This window comes from Schistocerca piceifrons, chromosome 1 (genome assembly GCF_021461385.2).
Source record: "Schistocerca piceifrons isolate TAMUIC-IGC-003096 chromosome 1, iqSchPice1.1, whole genome shotgun sequence".
NCBI classification, from domain to species: domain Eukaryota; kingdom Metazoa; phylum Arthropoda; class Insecta; order Orthoptera; family Acrididae; genus Schistocerca; species Schistocerca piceifrons.
The window spans coordinates 1,125,799,588-1,125,818,144 of NC_060138.1; the positions used below are offsets into that span (position 1 = coordinate 1,125,799,588).

An 18,557-nucleotide genomic window follows, 5' to 3' on the forward strand; every position below is an offset into this window, starting at 1 on the left:
AGATTATAATAAACACCACTTTCAGTTTTATGTTCCAACGCGTATCAGCTCGCACCTAGGAAAACTAGCGCAGCATGCCGCGGCCCGGTAGAGCATAGGGCTGCAACAAAGGATCGTCATTTTGTTCTGTCTTCTGCTAGTATTTTCACTTCTTCACATCCTGTTCCTTGCTGTTGACCTTCTGCTTCTACTGATCGTCTCCTCGGCAGTGGATGACGCAAGCGTATTCCGCAGCACGCTGTTATAAATTTCCGCACCCAGGAAAACGGGGCTTTAGGCTGCACCAGTAGGAAAGTAGCCATGAATATGAATACGTGAGCATTATTGCTACTCTAGTGGCTTTGTCACAAGGTTAGCTAAAAGTTTACAGTCGTTTATACGCCTATCCACTGCTCAGTATCTCAGCTGTATGGTAAGTCTACCTCTCATTGTTTGTATTCTTTCAGCAACTTCATAAATAGAAAAAATAATTAGACAGACTTTTGTAATTATTTGTTACGCCTGAGTTTTGTCTTACTGATAACATCCTTGACAAGAGACCTGTAAATGACATCCGCTTCACTGAATTCAATATTTATGTACTGGTTTTGACCATTTCGTTTGGTACATCACCAGTGGCACAAAACATTTAATTTTTCGACTTGCAAATGCCGGGTTCCTCCTCCTCTGATACCGATATGACTGCGTGTAGCAACAATTTGTTTTCATACGTATTTACTTACATTAGTGCTTGAATTACTGTTGCTGTTGGTTAAAGTCTGACCGTAGTTGCATACTGCTAATTAAATATGCTAACAGATTAATCGAGGGTATGAAAGACAGGTGTTCAGTTGAGATACTACATAAAACAGAAAAGTTCTTCAGGTGATCAGTATCAACTGTTCCCCAAATTACTGGTAACAGGTTTTATGTGTAGTATAGGATATAGGGGAAAATGTGGATGGTACGAAAGGTTGTAACAAGGTTTCACTGGGTGGCTGTTGGACAATAATAGGCTATTCTTCTGTGTTAAAAATATGGCTAGGACTGTTGTTATTCTGATAGATTCTAATACTCAAATAGTATTTACGGTCAATGTTCTCTTAAATATTTGTTATTTCTATGTAATTAAAGCTAAAAAATAATGAAATATCAAGATTTGGTCACGTGATCGAAGGCACTCTGTTATTCGTTGATGCTCTGGTGGACTAGGAGTAAGACGAAACTATACGTGCGTTGTAGGAGTGTTAGCTGAAATTACAATTTTGAGTAACAATAGGAAGGAATTCTGTGAACGCTGATAGTGGAAACCTGCCGAAAGTCGACGCGCTTACACTCCTTCCCATTTAGAGCGGCGATATGTGCAACGACAGACATTTTTTTCCTTGTTCCCTGCGAGATCATTGGACTCGCTCAAAACTAAGGAACTGTAGAACTTTTGCAAATGGGTCAGGATATTATAACTAGATTCTCGACCATCAGTCACGAGCTACGACCCAAAGTACAATCAAATTATTCTCGGCAAATCTTAGTGCTGATTTCCTATATAGAAGACAGTCAGCAGAGATACGTATATCTTGAGGCGCTCAGTGGCGCAACGAAAAATAAAGAGAGAGAGAGAGAGAGAGAGAGAGAGAAAGAAAGAGAGAGAGAGAGAGAGACAACACATCTGACTGTGGATAATAAGGTCACATGAACGAATCCTGGGAGGATCAAACATTTTTAATAAAAGTTCTACACGAAACACGAAAACAACGGTAGCAAGAATGGATTGTAGCAGTTGTTTCGATAGTGGGATGTATTACATATAGCTTCACATTGATCTTAGTCCGAGAAATGGACAACAGAGGATAAATTCGTTTAGTTTGCGAAGAAACAATTAACTTTCTTTCGGAAGTATTACTGGTAGTGAAGGTATCACCACAGTACAACAAGGTGTATGACGATGAGGTTTTCTCTACGGACAGATATAAGACTTATATAACATGGCCGGCCGGAGTGGCCGTGCGGTTCTAGGCGCTACAGTCTGGAACCGAGCGACCGCTACGGTCGCAGGTTTGAATCCTGCCTCGGGCATGGATGTGTGTGATGTCCTTAGGTTAGTTAGATTTAATTAGTTCTAAGTTCTAGGCGACTGGTGACCTCAGAAATTAAGTCGCATAGTGCTCAGAGCCATTTGAACCATTTTTTTTTGTATAACATGAAGCTAATTCAAACGTAAGATCTGTGATGTTTGTGAGTGTAAACTAACGCCAGTGCCTGAAGCAGACTTGCTTCATCTTTGAGTAAGATGATGAAACTTCAAAAGTTTAAAATATAAGGATCCTAGCTGGGCAGTACGGAGACAAAAAACATTGTTTCTAGTAAATTAAAAAGTGTTTGGTCCCATTAACTAGAAAATATCTTTTTGAACGTGGCGTGTGTGAACAGCAACTGAAAATGTAAGCGCATGTAAAGAGTGAGAAAACACAAACATACTCTGTTTCCGATCGGTGTGGCGAAGTTTTGTAATTGTGATTTGGTTTACACATGAGTTAAAAATATTCTTTCTGGCTGGATTCGAGCCAGTGATCTGTGGACGTCATCTTCTAACATTCGACGGTCTACCACTCTAACAGCTGAGTTACCTAATTGCTATGGTGAACTTGCGTAGAACAGTTGTCACATAGAGTTTAATTTTATTGAATGACACTATCCTTCCCTTTTAACAGTGAGATAGCATATCTCGGAAGTAAATTAATGTCAGCTTCCAAGAGCAACACATTTTCAATTTAGTGAACTCATGCGTCGACGTGGTGGCAATTTGCCGGTATAGTGAAACGACATTTTGCTCATCTTCCCATTCAAAAACTTTTAGGAGTTTTGTGTAGGTGTATTTGTAGTGTGCGGTACTACACACCACTTGTAACCCCTTTTTCCGACAAGTAAATACCAAAACAAGAGACCGAGCGAGGTGGCGCAGTGGTTAGCACACTGGACTCGCATTCGGAAGGACGACGGTTCAAACCCGCGTCCAGCCATCCTGATTTAGGTTTTCCGTGATTTCCGTAAATCGCGCGAGGCAAATGCCGGGATAGTTCCTTTGAAAGGGTACGGCCGACTTTCTTCCCCATCCTTCCCTAATCCGGTGCGATTTGGTCCCCTCCCACAAATCAACCAACCAACTAAAACAAGACATTATTGTCAATTAGCATTGTGGCATTAGGAGTAGCGAGCTAGCCAGTGACATCATAGGCATCACATGACCCGAATCGAACGTTCTAGAGGGCTTTTAAATTAGTTTAATTTTATTTCCGTTTTTATGAAAGAATATTGAAATTCAAGAGTAAAAAAACATGTTAGGAGCATAAAATGACACAATCATTTAAAACAATTTCTAGAAAACGGTCAAATATCCTGTTGATGGTTAGATCGACTTTTAAGGTAGGAGACAGAGGAAGGAATGCTGAGACAGCTGAAAAGTAATTCTCAATGTTGGACAGGTGGCTTTAAAACACAATGTGGGTTATGGAACAGGCGTGGTGTGTCACTTGTCAGGGAATGTGAGGTCTTTGAAAGATTTGAAATCTTATTGGTTTCACTTGCTGTGGAGGTGGCGCAAAGGGAATTTCTGAGACGTAAAAAGATAATTCGGAGAGGGGAAGGGGGGAGAGCAGCTATTCTTTAAATTGGGAGGAGTACAGGAATATAACTGAATGCAGATGTTACGTATTAGTAAAGACAGAGGCCACACTGGCACACAGCTTCAGGAAATCAGAGGCTTCAAACTGAGGACACTTCAGATGTGGGAGCAATTAACAACAATGCTAAATTTTTTTCTCTGACTGCGAATTTTTTGACGTCGGCTGTATTAGGGATAGATATTGCGTTGTATTGTATGGAACTGGGTAACTAGAAACGACGGAGAGGCTTCGTCCCAGCCGAAGCCCTCAGTGGTTCACAACCCCAGAACGGGCTACAGAAGTCCACTCACCCCACCGCCGCCCCACACCGAACCCAGGGTTATTGTGCGGTTCTGCTCCCAGTGGACCCCCCCCCCCCCCTCCCCTCCCCGGGAACGTCACACACCAGACGAGTGTAGCCCCAATGTTTGCGTGGTAGACTAATTAAGTAATTATGGTGTACGTGTAGGCGGAGAAAGTGTTTGCGCAGCAGTCGCCGATAGTGTATCTGAGGCAGAATAAGGGGAACCAGCCGGCATTCGCCGAGACAGCCCGGACCTCGACACTAATCCGCCAGGAGAATTCGTGCCGGCGACCGGCACGCCTTCCCGTCCGGAAACGGATAGATATACTGCATGTTAGTGACGTAGAAGGAAAATTTGTGCCGGACGCAATAAGCGGGAAATCCAGATCGTGTCCCGGTCCGGCACAAATTTTCATATTGTTCCACTAACATGTAGTATATCTATACCTAATACAGCCGTTGTCAAAGAATTCGCAATCAGCGAATAAAATTTCGAATTATTTCGCACAGTTTGTATATGAACAAGGTCTGTTCTTTTCAGATGTGGAAGTATATATTCTCACGCAGGTACCCAAAACTATATGTGGTCCTGGACGTCGATACTGTTGCATTATTTAAAATAAATTAGCCAGAAAGTAATATTGTGGTTGTATGACACAACTTCCTAATTTTGCATTCATTCGTTCATTTCACACGTTAGACTTTTTCGTGTGGTGTTGATTTTTTTAACTGTATAGGTTTCGCAGAGTGTATCCCTTAAGCTTTAGCGTCTGTTCTTTTCATAGCCATGTCATCGAACAAAACTTTTTTGTTTAGGGCTACTATCACATATACCAGGACCTGCGTCCTAATCCGATTAGATTTGCACTTATTATTTAATACACCGGGGCTGCGGCCTCAGCTCAGGAACGTAGATAGATTTGCAAACCGCTTGTTACGGGAATTGCGCCACATGAGGTCACACAAAAGCAACTGCTGCAAGTCAACGGACGCGCCTTGTGATCGTCAGTTCCAGGCGTGCTTCGCAGGCAACGACATCTGGTGAGTACACCGCAATTTACCCGCAATGTAGCTACACAGCTGACAATTGTAAAACGTGTGTAATCAGGTCTTATTAGTTTTGGTTGACTGACTGCCAAAGTAATATATCGGAATACATTTTAGCGACCAAAATGAAACACTGAGTACGCTGTGTCTCTAATGGTTAAAACTAAGCAATGTAATCAAACTTCAGCTACACAAATGAAATACCAGCAGCACTACTTCAAACTGGGTCTGTCGTTCGCAAACCACTATCGAGAATGAGGATAGATTATACCAGGAAATGGCTTGCATTCTAATAGCGTAGTAGTGTGAATAAAACTGTTTTTATTACTGGTAGTAGTATTCTTATCTCACTTTAATCAGTCATAAGTAAGCGCATCAGTTGGGTGTTTCGAATTTTCTGCATTCAGGCAGCGATTCACATTAGAGTAGTTTACTAGTTTATATACAATAACTTTACTGTAAGGTTTTTATGGGTCGCTTTTCTTTTTGAGGGGCGAGTGTAAGATATATTCAAAAGAAGTACAAATATTAACAATGCCCCTAGCTTTAAACTGTTCCAAGCACACTCGTCATAAAGTAGTGGAATTTCTGTCAAACTATCGTTGTAATCCAGATCACACGCCCATTACAGATCCAGCGTGAAATTCCCATACAAAGAAGTGTGCTCAAGGTTATTACAAATGTGGCTCCTAGCGAAAAGAGCTGCGACTTGCTGCCGAACACACACACACACTAACAACAATTTTTATTTCAATGGTACAATAAATGCATTCTATTTAATTTTGCTCTAGCAGCAGTACAACAGTTTCTGCATATTCTTGCTTCCGGTCTGTTATACTTCATATGGTTTAAAAATTCTGCCACTGAATAGAAGCAGTGATCTAATAAGAATGCCCTTATGGATTTATGAAACAGTGAAAATGAAGAAATAACTTTTATTTTATCTAGCAGACCATTATACATTTGTACTAAGCAATTTGTAGTGGAAGTTTCAAAGGCTATTGGCCTTACTGACAGGAGATGGGCCTTTTTGCCGGGTATTATGTTAATGTACATTAAAGTTTTTCTGTATCTCTTAAGAAATTCTTACGTACATATTTACAAGTTTCTAGAATAAAAAGACTGGGGGGAGGAGTATTGAAGACTTCTGAAAGAGGATCCTGCAGGAGTCAGTCTGTTGTGCATGGTGCATTGCTCTAATAGCTCTTTTTTGGATCAAGAAGTTGTGCAAGCCCAGACTATAATTCCATACTGTGCAAAGTATGCAATTCAAACAGAGTATGCAAGTAAACGTAGACTGTAGTATACTTTTTTTAGTGTTGTATTTATTTCTGTTGTGTGTGTCCGCCATTTAAAATCATGAATCTCTAAGACTAAAAGTTTCTTTCCAGTGAGAATGTAATTCCACTGGCGTTTATTGTCGCAGAGGTGTTGCAGGATTTTCCTTTTAAACAGTGATTAAAATCAGTTGTTTTGGGTGTGTTTATTACTAGTTTGTTTCCTCTATAGCAGTCATTTAGCTGGTCTGTAGCTTTATTTATGTTTCCTTATACCTGTGTTTGTGTTTTCCACGTAAGGATGCTAGTGTCATCTGCAAACCAGGTAAGTATTCGGTATTCTGTGCTTACATCTATGTCATTTATGATATAGAAGGGAAATGATAGCCCCAAGAATGGATCCTTGAGGGATTTCGCTTTTGATTATTCCTGCATCTGAAAAATAGGGTCTAGTGCTATCATCTAGTTCATGTGTTATTACTGCTTTCTGTTTCTGTCCTGTGAAGTAGTAGGAGAACCATTTTAATGTGGTGCCTCTAATGCCATACTTCTGGAATTTTTCCAACAGGATTCTGTGGTCCAAGATGTCAAAAGCTTTGCTTAGATCTAAGAAAATATCAGCATCGTTTTGTTTATTATTCTGTGCTTCTAGAGCATTTTGCAAGAAGTTATATATAGCACTAGTCATAGATTTATTTTTCCGAAAACCATGCTGGGCATCAGTGAGGATTTTGTTCTTATCCAAAAATTCCATACATGATTCTTTCAGTGAGTTTGACAAAAAAACTTATAATAAATTGATTGGTCTATAGTTTTCCACATTTGCTTTGTCAATTTTTTTATGAATAGGGACACTTTGGCAAATTTGAGACAACGAAGTCTGGAATACCATCAATTGCTGAGAACATTTTTCTGAAGGTTCTTTCTATGTGACGTAAGTCATTTGGGGATGTTTCATAGAAACAGATAGAATGGAGGCTAGAATTTCCTTTGTTCTTTTGGTTAATTGGGCTATCTATCTTATTATTCATTGTTAGATTTTTGTACTCTCTTCGTAGCATTCCCTGAACTTGCAATATCCTGCGGGTCAGTAGTTCTCTTGTTGTCACAGTTCAGGTTGGTATTTTCCTTTTTACTATTTCCTTCGTGCTTCATTGCTTTCCAGATGGCTTTGCTTTTATTTTCTGACTCTGATATAAAATTATCATCGGCCATTTTTTTGCCTGATGTTTGACTTTTCTATGCACCTGACTGTATTTTGCAATATAACTGTTAAGGAGAGGGGATATGTTGTGGTTTCTTCAGTAACTGAGCAATTTTCTTTGCCTGTTGTTTGAGACTTTCCATACCACCTGTGTTTTCAGAGGAAATGCTCTTTCAAAATAATAACTGAAAATATCAGAGAACTTTTCAAATTTTTTGTTGGTGTCATTCACCTGAGAAATTTCTTCTGACCTTTCTCTTGATAACAAATGACTGAATGTTTCTACACTCTGTGTGTTGAACCTTCTTGCAATCACATTTATTTTATGGTTTTGGATAGATAGTAAACAGCTTGAGAGGGTTACCACTTCGACTTCATGGTCACTAAAATTTATATTTACACATTTCATTGTATAGAGTGTCTTAACAAATATTTGGTCTGCTGCAGTCGTAGAAGTTTTTGTAATTCTCTTTGGGGTTGTAATTGTTTGTTTTAAATTGAAAGTATCTGTTAGGTTGAGCTACAGATCTTTTCGCCTTCTTGTTGCAAGAAAGTCAGTGTTGAATCCCTCACACAGTACTATTGATTTCTTGCCTACATGTAACCTATGTAGTAATGTTTCATGTTGATTGATAAATGCCTCAAAGTTCCCGTTTGGAGAGTGATAGATACACATGACAACTGTATTTGCACCACAGATTTCTACAACTGTTGCTTCAAAATCTCTTTCTGCATTGAGATACTGAAAACTGTCAGCAGTTTTGAATTTCAGCCCACTTTTAGTTAAAGCACCAGTACCTACCTCCATTTTTGTGATTTCTTCTACAGAAGTAGTTTGCAAGTGTGTAGCCTGGTACTGGAAATGAAGATCTGCTTTTAAAAAGTGTTCTGACAAACATAGAACACTGACAAAAGATAGTTGTATGTAGCATAATCTCAAAATCTAAAACCTTGTTTGTGATTGACTGAACATTCCGATGGTATATGGAGAGTACTTGTGACTGCAATTTATTTGCCTATTGTATTTTAAATTAACATCCAAATTTGATAAGGGCATTTTTATTACATCACATACCTGAGTTTTGTTTGGAGGGATCTTGTCCTAAAAAAATCATCTGTGCAGGTGCCTGGAGTTTTCTTTTGTCTCATTGACTTCCGAATGCTCTTTGCTCCTTGGATACACATCCATATGGCTGCCTCGTCACTGCTGCTCCGTTGTTGGCTTATTGCAACCCATCATTTCAGCAGATTTCCTTAGCTTGCTCAGAATTGGTGGGTGCTTCCATTTTATGGTTTTCTGCTCATCTGGCATAGTGCTAAATGGTTCCAGCCCTGAGAGATGTCATTTCTGTTATCACACCCTTTTGTCTATAGAATGATACACAACACATTTATCGTTGACGATGGGTATAGCTTCGGAGATATCGTGCTCCAGATGCAATTTTTTACTTACCGTTTCTAAAATCTTGCGACTAGTGAATTTCCTTCCCCCCGTCTGTTGAGACAGAGGCCGTGAGTTGTGTAGAATCTTTTTCCAAGTTAACTTACATCCACGAATGTTGCATTTTTAAATTGGCTGCAGGCCGTTGCAGACTGAAACTTCTAAGTAAAAATAACTAATTATAATTACTACACTTATTCAGAAAATCATCTAAGCAAGTAATTTACCTGTTTAAATCGTAGCCGGCGGGATTGGCCGAGCGGTTCTAGGCGCTACAGTCCGGAACCACGCGACCGCTACGGTCGCAGGTTCGAATCCTGCCTCGGGCATGGATGGATGTGATGTCCTTAGGTTAGTTAGGTTTAAGTAGTTCTAAGGAACTGATGACCTTAGAAGTTAAGTCCCACAGTGCTCAGAGCCTTTTTTTGTTTAAATCGTATTTATGAATCCGGTGTAGGCTACCCAAAGACAATTCAATGCTGCTGCCGCCTATCCCATCTTAAATTGCAATTTCAATTACAGGCACTTTGTCCTACATTTCCACTTACGTTTCATTTTATAAACACAAACTTTCAGTTTTACCTTCAAACACTATTATCGAGATCAGTGGTCAGACTTTTTTGCCGAAGCGCCAATACTGACCCTGCGGGGCGGCACTTCGCTTCGCATATGGAATGATCTTATTGTTAGTCGGTAACCTACATACACTGAAGCGCCAAAGAAACTGGTATAGGCATGCGTATTCAAATACAGATATATGTAAACAGGCGGAATACGGCGCTGCGGTTGGTAATGGCAATATAAGGCAAGTGTCTGGCGCAGTTGTTAGATACAATGGCAGGTTTCAAGATTTAAGTGAGTTTGAACGTGGTGTTATAGTCGCCGCACGAGCGCTGGGACACAGCATCTCCGAGGTAGCGATAAAATGGGAATTTTCACGTACGTTCATTTCACGAGTGTACCGTGAATACCAGGAATCCTGTACAATATCAAATCTCTGACATCGCTGCAGCCGGATAAAGATCCTGCAAGAACTGGACCAACGACGACTGGAGAGAATCGTTCAATGTGAAAGAAGTGCAACCCTTCCGCAAATTACTGCAGATTTCAATGCTGGGCCATAAACAAGTGTCAGTGTGCGACCCATCCAACGAAACATTATCGATATGGTTGTCGGAGCCGAAGGCCCACTCGTGAACCCTTGATGACTGCACGACACAAAGCTTTACGCCTCGCCTGGGCCCATCCACACTGACGGTCTGTTGATGACGGGAACATGTTGCCTGGCTGGACGAGTCTCGTTTCAAATCATATCGAGTGGATGGCCTTGTACAGGTATGGAGACAACCTCATGAATCCATGGACGCTGCTTGTCACCAGGGGACTGTTCAAGCTGGTGAAGGCCCTGTGTCTGGCGTGTGCCGCTTGGTCGATATGGGACCCCTGATACGTCTAGATACGACTCTGACAGGTGACAAGCATGTAAGCATCCTGTCTGATCACCTGCATCCATCCGTAGACATTGTGCATTCCGACGGACTTGAACAATTTCATCAGGACAGTGCGACACCCCACACGTCCAGAATTGCTACAGAGTGGCTCCAGGAACACTCATCTGAGTTTAAACACTTCCGCTGGCCTCCAGACTCCCCAGATATGAATATTACTGAGTATATCTGGGATACCTTGCAACGTGCTGTTCAGAAGAGGTCGCCAACCCCTCGTGCTCTTACGGGTTTATGGACATCCCTCCAGCGCTACTTCAGACATACGTCGAGTCATGCCACGTTGCGGTACTTCGGCGTGCTCGCCGGTCACTATGTTAGACAGGTGTACCAATTTTTTTGGCTCTTCAGTGTAAATTAGTACGTTATGAGCCTCCAGTATTGTAGCTATGTTAAGGGCGTGATAAGTTAGCTGCCGGCCTCTCAAAGTTCTGATAATTAAAACAATTGCTGTCGACTGTTGTCTGATTTGGAATCCTGTGACCTTCAGCGACCCCAAAGTGTTGACACACTAACTGCGTGATTTGTTGTATTGATTCACAACAATAAATTTACTTATATTTAAATGCATCATGCAATATGAGACACGATTACAAATGATTTCTAAATACTTTGAATGTTTTTTTCTTCTACCCAGCGCGTTGTATTACAACAGCCTTAAGCTAATTTCTTAGTCTTTACTTCAAATAAGTACCTGAGTTGAAGACGGCCGCCTCTACAATGCGCATTCAGGAATCCACGTTACTTCCGTGTCGAAATGTATGCTACAGCAGCTGAATAGTACGAGATATACACGCCTGTTGTTTGTCAGCGCTGGACTATAAACAAGAAAACATTCCCTCTATCACATCCCCTCACCCCACGACGACAGACCTACAAGTTGACAATTACTGATTTATATGAAATAAATTCGTATAACTTATGAACGGTTTGTGTTAGGACATTCAAACTGCACGGTTGGCCGCGGGGCATGATGGGATACTGTCACTATGAGAACGAAGTCTTTTGCGACGGTACTGTTGTACCTGTGTAAAAGATTATCAAACTTTTGCAGTGCTGTGGTTAAGAGCGCAGAAAATACCATAGAGTGATGCTGATTAGTTTTCAATAAACCAAAAGAAAGAATACAGTGTGCATGTCTAATTGACTCGAGTCCACGTTATCCCTGTGAAAATAAAGTTCACCTGCCGTGCATAGTCTTACAATGTTCACGTCATTTGACAGACGCATAGGAAGGGTGCAGAAAGGATGGTGCTTATTAGCAATTTGAGCATTCTGAGTCACTATGAAAAACGAGTCGGGATCATTGTGGCTTGTGCTACATGTAAGCGGGCAACTTTACTTAGCTCTCAGCTGAATTCGCCAACGTGGGATAAATTTAAGCATATATTAAACTATTACTGTCTGTGTAAGCACTGCTGTTTTTTATTGAACGGGATGGATCCTTAAGAAGCTGTTAACGGTACCTTATGTTTTTGAATTCGGTTATTAGTTGCTAGAGGCATATTACTATAAAATAGGCTTAGAACTGCGAGCCGCACGAATACTTGATTGATTAGGGAAATCCCCATCGCATTAGAAATAAAAAAAACTTTCCTGCAGACAAAAGGGAACGGGGTTATACGAGCTGAGCCGAATAAACCAAAACGGATGAATGCCAATCGCTGTTTGTTAATGTGGTTGGTTGGGTGTGCGAAAGATCAGCGTTGTTATATTTATTAGCGAAATCCACAGATTCAGACTACCAGGATGGAAATAAACGACTAACAGGTGAGAGAGATTGCATATTATTTTCACGGTGTATCAGAAATTTTGACAACATTTTTGCATATCGCCACACCACCAGTTATACACTCCCTGGCTAGCAGTCGCTTGAAGCTCTATTCTCGGAATAGCGCGGAAAACGCGTTGTACAGGCAAGTACGAACGCCTGACCGGTGAATAAACGCGGGATAACAGAACCTGTGATTCTGGCAGGGTTAGTGAAGTTAACCTGTGAATAAGTTACGACAATGGCAGGAATAGTTACAGAATTAGTGATGACAACATTGTTTGTTAGTACGAGGAAGGAGAAAAAATGGGGACATAACTAAATTATGTGGTAGAATATGACGATTCCAACTTCCTATGAAGATTTCTACAGTAGTACGATCTCATGCTGAAACGTATGAATGAAATGTGAAATTATTTCCAAACATAAAACTTTTCGCTTGTATTAGGCCTAACAGGCATTTGATATTGGTACTTCGTGAATTATGTTCCGTCGTGTTATTTATGTAAATGAAGTACTTAAACATGATCGTTTGTACGTAAGCAGTCTCGCGTATTTGGCGTGTGTTACATTTGCTGCAATATTAGAAAGGCCTGTTTCGTTTTTCTAGCAGACAGTGACAAAATAGACGTAACCAAATCAAGAAACCACACCGGTCTTGGAGTACTATTCCTGTTAACAGCTTTTTCAGTATTACACGGCGACATTTTGATTTTACATGTAGCATATAACGTTTGACGGACTTTGATGAGGTAATAGATTCTTTCGCAGAAAGAGAGGCACGCCGTGTAAAACGGTAGCAAGATTAAGGAGAAAAAATGCTGGGACCTATGAGGAAACGTGTGCGGTCTTGCTTGTCCCGGTTTTATGTTTACTATATTTAACTTCATGTCACACAAAATAGAAATTTAGTTGTTAATAAGCAATAAAGAGTGCAACTTTTCTGAAGAGTTCTTATTCTCCCGCTCACCAATAATCCCACCCAGTATTAACTGCGAGATATTTAGAGGGGGAGGCCGGACCCTGTGGCCGAGCGGTTCTAGGCGCTTCAGCCCGAAACCGCGCTGAAGCTACGGTCGCAGGTTCGAATCCTGTCTTGGGCATGGTTGTGTGTGATGTCCTTAGGTTAGTTCGGTTTAAGTAGTTCTAAGTCTAGGGGACTGATGACCTTAGATGTTAAGTCCCATAGTGCTTAGAGCCATTTGAACCATTTAAAGGGGGATATGTCAAACCGGCCGACTGGGGGCAGGAGAGGCACCACAGAGCATTTTAATTTCCACTGTCGTGATTATTAGTTTGATGGCTTCCATTACAAAATAACACGTTTGAATTCCACAGAGCGAAATACAGTGACGTGCGATAGAAGAAGGCTGTGCGAAGAGGCGTGGCACTACACTTTGGCACACTTGGACCGAATAACATTCTTACATTTCCACGAACATATATGTTTTGTACATCAAACTCTTCAGAAAGATGTGTGCTGCAAAATGAAGATATTTTTGAAAAATCAATTTTTTAAAAAATATTTGACGTCCTATCTCAAACGCTCGAATGGGAGGGGCTGGGGACACTGTAAAGTTTTTGACCCGGTTCGGAAATATCGTAGATCCGGGGCTGAATGCGGTTGGCATCCCTGTATACGCCAGTATTTAATGTGTAACTCCATTATTGCATGTCTGTTAGGTACTGTTTAATGCTGTATTGAGTAGGATGTTGTGTCGCACAGTTTGCGAATTTCGAGATGGCAGAGTTGGAGTAGCAACGCGCCTACATTACATTTTGCGGGAAACTCAAGAAACCTCTTTAGAGACACACCAAATGATGCAGTAGGCCTACTGTGATGGGTGCTTAAGCCATAATCGGTGTTACGAGTTGTTTACACAGATTAAAAATGGCCGGATGGAAGTTAAAGATGACCCTTGTTCAGTACGCCCTTCGATGCCTACCGACGACACTCATGTGAGGAATGTAAACGAAATTGTGCGTGCCAGTCGAAGACTAACTGTCCGAGAGACTGCAGAAGGATGTAACATTTCAGTTGGCTCTTGCCATGAAATCCTGACATAGCATCTTGGAATGCGTCGTGTTGCCGTCAAGTTCGCCCCAAGGCTCATGAGTCAAGTCCAGAAAGGCCATCGCCTGGCAATCTGTGAAGAGCTTTTGGATCGCGCAAATGAGGACGAGATGTTAGTCAAGAGAACTGGTGACGAGACGTGGGTATACGGTTATAATGTTGAGACCAAGGTTCAATCTTCTCGAAGACCAAAACAAGCTCGTCAGTTCAGGTCAAATGTCAAAGCCATGATGATTGTTCTCTTTGCCCTCGAAGGATTAGTTCATCATGAATTCGTGCCACAGGGACAAACTGTACTATGGTACTATCAGGACTTGTTGCCTGCGAGAAAATGTGAGAAGGGAACGGCCTGAAATGTGGCGAGACAATTCATGGCTTTTGCATCACGATAACGCACCTGCCCATTCATCTCAGTTGGTGCGAGACTATTGCACAAAAAACGAAATCACTGTGCTGCCTCATCATCCATGCTCAGCAGACCTGGACCTTGAGAACTTTTTTTTAATTTCTTAAGTTGGAAACCCAGTAGAAATGACGAAGATTTGCAATGATAGACGAGATAAAAGAAAATCGCAGGTGGCTATTCGCGCTATGCATAAGGAGGCGTACCGAGACAGCTTCCGGAAGTCAAAACGGCGTTCGGAGCGGCATATTAGTTGTGGAGGAGAGGTTTCGATGGAAACTATGCACTGTAAGTAAAGGTTAGGTGTTGCAAAATTTTTTGGATAAAGTTCGTGAATTTTTTGGAACAGACCTCGTATTTTAAGTGTTATGTCACGTTTGATTTAGTTACCCCCTTCAACAACAGTAAACTTTGTCGACTATTCTCTTACGATACATTATCACTGCTTTTTTTTCTCTTTTTGCATTGTTACTTAAGTTTGCAAGTGAGCATAACGTCAACACAATTCGGGGAAGCAAAGTTATGGTAGAGAAACCTGCAAATTTTGTTCCAGATTTTACTCCCTTTATTTACATAAACGAATTTGTTGGGTGTTTGTAGTTAGAGATCGTAAGAGAACTCTTTGTAACGTAACACATCTTGAAGTGAGAAACATGTCGGTGAGGGTAGTTTATAGGCAATTGTTAAGTGTTAAGATAAAAATCGTACCAGTCAGCTTGCAGCCCCAATTTGAATGCTGTTCCTAGGAAAGGGCTGTGTATAACCGTCTGTGTATATAGGGCACTAGTTGGCGATAAAAAAGTTTTTTTATAGTAATATGGGAGAGTTAGAGAATTTCAACACCCTGAAGAAAAATATTTTTATATGTGGAGACTTCAATGTTGATTCCTCCAAACCTTATAAATTAAGGATGAAATCAAGAATCTACTTAAGTCCTTTAACTTAAAACCAACTGTAACTAACCCACTCATAGAACTAGTACTTCTGCAACAACCATTGATCGGGTTCTTGTAAATACAGTGCATGTAATTTATACCAGCAACACGCAACTGTAAACACTGGTTTTAGTGATCACCATGCCCAAATACTAACAATGGCTGTTCAAGCAGACAAAAAACCCTCCAAACTAGTGCTAATGTCAGAAAGTTCAATGATGAAAATGTAGATTACTTTTGTTCTCTCTTGAGAAGAGTGAACTGGGATGATGTTTACAGTCCGAACGACAGAGATAAAAGTTTGATAAATTTATGGCCACATTAACATTTTTTAGAAATAACTTTTCCCAAACAAACATTCTGCGTGTAATCGACATAAATTTATCACAACAGGAATAATGCCGGAATAAAAGGAAATTCAATGAGTACTCAACGAAAACCACAACTCCTGCTTTTATTTAACTATTTTAAACAATATAAACAAATACTTGGACAAGTTACATCAAAAGCAAAGAAGATGGAAAATGACCGACAAATAGAAAACTCCAGAAACAAGACTAAAGCAACCCAAAAAAGAAACAGGTACTACATCATTAAACCATAGCAACACAGAACTTCTTGAAAATAACAATAAAATAACTGACTCCACAGTAATGGCTTATAAACCTTACAGTTACTTTTCAAAAAAAGCACAACACCTGATTACCAAACATTGCAACTCACTACCAGAAAACAATACACTACATTCCAATTCAAATATTTATACAAGAACTCTATTGATGTTTCCTATAATACCTGAGAAATTCTTATAATTAAGAGAGGTTACCCAGTAAATATTCCACAGATCCTGATGAAATATCAGGTATTATCGTCAAACCAAGATGCAGTATTTATCACAGAACGATTAAGAGATATTTTCAACTCATTGTTTATGAGTGGTATATTCCTGAAAATCTGAAAATGGTGAAAGTAACACCACTGTACAACAATGGAGACAAATATGAGCCTGCAAGCTATGGACCTGTATCAGTGCTGCCAGTCTTTGATGAAATTCTTGAAAATTGTTTCATAGAAGACTAACAGCCTTCATAAATAAAGAAATAATAATAATTGATTCACAACATGGATTCAGAATTGGTAGATCAACAGTGTCAGCTATTTTTACCTTTCTAGGTGAAATTCTAACTGCTTTAGATAATATGCAACATGTTTCTGACGTACTTCTTGGGCTTTGTAAAGCTTTCGGTGTAACTGATCATGCAGAAGCTAAGTAAGTATGGAATACGAGACCTACCAAACAGATGGAACCACTATTACCATCATGATCTTCAACACATCACTCAAATAAAATACAAAGATATAAAAATGTACAAAATTTCTAATTTTTATAGTAATGCCCAAAAAAATGTGATATGGAGTGTCTCAAGGGTCAGTCCATGGGCCCATTCTTTTCATTCTTTGTGTTAATGATTTACCAGAAAAATTAATTAAAGGGACAACAATACTATCAGCAGATGACACAAATATCCTAATTAAGTCATGTGCTGAAGACACCCTACAAAAAACGGCTGCAGATGTAATATAATTTGCGACTGAGTTAGTCCATCTTCTAACTGTAATCTGTCATAGATCCCTTGATCGGAAAACAGTGCCCAGCTCTTGGGAAAAGGCACAGGTCACACCCGCTCATGTGAGTGGTTGTAGAATATTGCTCAAGTGCATGGGAACCACACCAGGTCGACTAAAATGGGATATTGAATATATACAGAGAAGGACAGCGTGAATGGTCACAGGTTTGTTTAATCCATGGGGGAGTGTCACAGAGATACTGAAGGAATTGAACTAGAAGACTCTTGAAGCTAGTTGAAACTATCCCGAGAAAGCCTATTAAAAAAAAGGTTTGAAGAACCAGTTTTAAATTACTGTAGGTACAGTCTACAACCCCCACATGGTGATCATGAGTAATTACAACATGCACAGAGAAATTCAAACAATTATTCTTCCCTTGCTCCATATGTGAATGGAACAGGATGAAACCCTAATAACTGGTGCAACAGGACATGCCCTCTGCCATGCACATAATGGTGATTTGCAGAGTATAAATATAGATGTAGATGTAGATACAAAATTTAACATGAAGTTTCAGAACAAATAAGCTTATAATAAATTCTGAAAAAAACAGTAACACACTTCACAGAAACACAACCCAGCAACAATGATTTTAAGATTGATGGAAAAACTGTCTCATCTGTGAATGTGACAAAATTTTTATAGCAATGAAAATAATCAATTTTTGACAATGTAATGTAATCAGACATATAAAAAATCTATTCACCAAGTGGTACCAGGAGAACACACATATAACAATGTTTTACATATGTGAGCCCTTGAAGCCAGTGGCTCATTTTTCTGGCACACAGGTGAAAGGGAGAGAAGAGTGATGAAGGAAAAGTACTGGAGAGCTTTAGGAAAGGGGGTAGAGTTTGGAAAAGTCACCCAGAACCCTGGATCAGAGGAGACTTACCGAATGGGATAAGAAGGAAAGACTCATTAAAATATTTTTAAGTATACATTCCCACGATATCCTGTAATAAGAGAGATGTCTGAATAATGTAAATAAAAAGTTAAATACACTTACATATGCTGTAAGAATCCTTTCACAAAATACAAGTCATTCATAAAAAGTAGTACCATGGTAGTATCCATTCACTATTGATGTATGGAATTATCTTTTGGGAGAGCTTCATAAGTAACAGAAGAAAATTTAGACAACAAAAAAGATTAATAGAATAATAAAACATGCTAAATGCTGTGACCACTCTAGCACAACATTTAATAGTCTTAATTTTCTGCCCCTTCCTTGCTTATATATCTATGAAACACCAATACTCATAAAAGTATTTTAGGAGAAGAAAATATCATAAAGCATAATTGTGATTTTCACTTTTGTGATAC

General features: G+C 39.9%; 1 protein-coding gene across 2 annotated transcripts in view; it reads left to right on the forward strand.

Moving 5' to 3' along the window:
• Positions 1-361: 361 nt before the first annotated feature.
• Positions 362-18,557, forward strand: part of LOC124779165 (serine/threonine-protein phosphatase 6 regulatory ankyrin repeat subunit A-like) — a 303,064-nt gene continuing 284,868 nt past the window's right edge. The window contains exon 1 of one of the 2 annotated variants that reach the window (XM_047253694.1): positions 362-412. The gene's annotated coding sequence lies outside the window, so the exon portion shown is untranslated. Of the gene's footprint in view, positions 413-4,927; positions 4,987-18,557 lie in introns of those variants that run through there. The other variant, XM_047253693.1, reaches the window with a different exon arrangement.